Source organism: Triticum dicoccoides, chromosome 1B (genome assembly GCF_002162155.2).
Source record: "Triticum dicoccoides isolate Atlit2015 ecotype Zavitan chromosome 1B, WEW_v2.0, whole genome shotgun sequence".
Classification (NCBI taxonomy): domain Eukaryota; kingdom Viridiplantae; phylum Streptophyta; class Magnoliopsida; order Poales; family Poaceae; genus Triticum; species Triticum dicoccoides.
Window position 1 is genome coordinate 593,740,539 of NC_041381.1, and position 2,418 is coordinate 593,742,956.

Genomic DNA, 2,418 nt, shown 5'->3' on the forward strand with positions numbered 1-2,418 from the left:
ATCGTCCTAAACCTTTCACATCCCTACAACGCATCTAGAGGAGAGAGCGCAGTCGCCACATGCACCGCGTCTCCTCCGTCGGCATCTTTGGCCCCGGGAGCCCCAATCTGTTGTTGCTTGTTGTCCCCCCGTCTCACGGCCACCGGGATTGCGAACACGATCAACATTGTGTGTCGGCCAGCTCCTACTGTAGACATCTTTTTTTCGAAAAGAGGATATCCCCGGCCTCTGCATCAGAGCGATGCATACTGCCACCTTTATTACCAAGCAAAATAGTTCGACAGAGGTCTCAAAGTCTCAAACAAAGAAGAACAAAAAGTGCTCACAAAGAGCTAAAGAATAAGAATAAAGCCACAACCGGCTAGCAAGATAAAGATAGGAAAGCTAATTGCCTATCCTATTACATGACCGTCATCCAAACCGGTTGAAAATAACCCATGCTACCATCTTCCATCGGATAGATCCAGTAACCAAACGCTCCCCGGCTCCGTCGGAGTGAGTAGCAACCACATACGGATCAACGCAGTGCCTCGGAAGATAACCTGCAAAAAATGAGTATTTGTTGTTCTGTTAAAGACCAAATTATTTCTGCAATTCCAGATAGCCCATAATAAAGCAATACTCCTACATGAATGTGTTTTGCTGTTTGGGGCTCAATCCCATCTAGCCACATCCCAAATAACGTGCTGATATTATTCGGAGGAGTAATATTAAAGGCTATGTGAACTGTCTGCCAAAGATTTTTTGCCAAAGGGCAATCAAGAAAGAGGTGTTTGATGGATTCATCCCGATCACAAAAACTACATCTTGCGGATCCAATCCAGTTGCGTTTTCTCAAGTTAGCCTTAGTTAAAATGACTTGTTTGTGTACAAACCACATAAACACTTTAAATCTCAAGGGTACTTTAACATGCCAAATATGTTTCGAAGTAGGAATAGAGCTAGAATTGATAACATTCAAATACATGGATTTGACCGTATACTCTTCATTCCTAGTCAACTTCCAACACAACTGATTGGGTCGTTGAGTTAGTTGGACATCCATCAATCTTCTCATGGTTTCCGGCTAGCGCTCTCCTGAAGTGAATATTGAGAGGCGTGGACTGATATACTATCTCAACTGCTGGTGTAGTTGTAGAAAAATTTCTCGTGTCATCGGCTTCGGCTCGCCACCTTCGTCAACTAGCACCGCCGTGATCCAACAAACAGTCTCAGTAACAAACCTCAAATGGTAAGTTCAAGCAAGAAATTTAGCCTGCTCCAGCCAACAATAATACCGGTTAAGCAAAAGAAGCACAACAGCAATCTCCCAAAAGTAAGTCGATGTAGCAAAAAAACTAGCATGTTCCGGTAACATATAATGTTGGTTCCAACAAAAAGCACATCAATGGTGAGAGGCGCGTCTGGTTCCAGCATCGGTGGGTGCGGGTTCCAGCACCGGTGGATGATGGTTCCAGCTTTGCAACATATCGGTTGCGGCTCCACCGACAACGGTTGCAGCAATCCATCCCATGGGCAGCGGTGGGACACGACACCGGTGCTCCCCTATGGTTCCAGCACCGCCGCCCAACGGTTGCAACTCCACCAGGCGCGGGTTGCAGCACCACCATCTCGCCATGTGTTCCCTCGTCATCGCCCATATGCATCACCATCACATCTCTCATGGCGGTCGCCTTGTGCACGGTGAGGCGCAACACTCGTGTATAGGTGGGTTGTGAGCAGGGCGATCTAGTCGAGCTTGCAGGGGTGGCCACTGGCCATCATTGGTGAGGAGAGAGATGAGTAGTGGGAGGTCGTGATCAACCTGCTTTGTGCATATGCCCTTGACAAAACAACGTTCAAATATTCACTTCACAATGGCATTCACATATTTACTCACAACAGCATTCTGTCACATGTTCAGAACTCACAATACTCTATCAAAGCTCCATCAATTCGTTTACTAATAATAGTTCACATTCACAATTAAATTATGTGGGAATAGCTTTGGGCCAACATAATTAGCTAGAAACATTACAATCCCGTAAAAAACCTAGAAAAAATTAATAATAAATCAACAAAGAATTAGTGGAGTACGCAACATATACAATGGAGTAAAGAAACATTTAACATTCTTGGTCGCAGTGCTGCCTTCTTGAGATTCAGTCTACCATTCTCACCTCTCTATCTGGAGTGAAGAGAGTGCCAAAGGAGTAAGTAGAGCCGGCAATTTCGATGTCTTTCCAAGACACAAAATATCCAAATCTCGCGGGTATCTTGGCTCTATGACTGCTCAAAACACGCATATGCATTAACGATAAGATACACATGAATACAAATACAATCGGATGATACACTACATATTGTTTACCCAAGGTGGGTAAACCCCCTACTTTCTACCTTCCACTTTTCTTGCATAATATTGTAAGAATACTAACA

General features: G+C 44.5%; 1 pseudogene; it reads left to right on the plus strand.

Annotated features, from left to right (window-relative positions):
- LOC119350667 overlaps positions 1-2,418 on the plus strand; it is a 24,974-nt pseudogene that overhangs the window by 11,068 nt on the left and 11,488 nt on the right.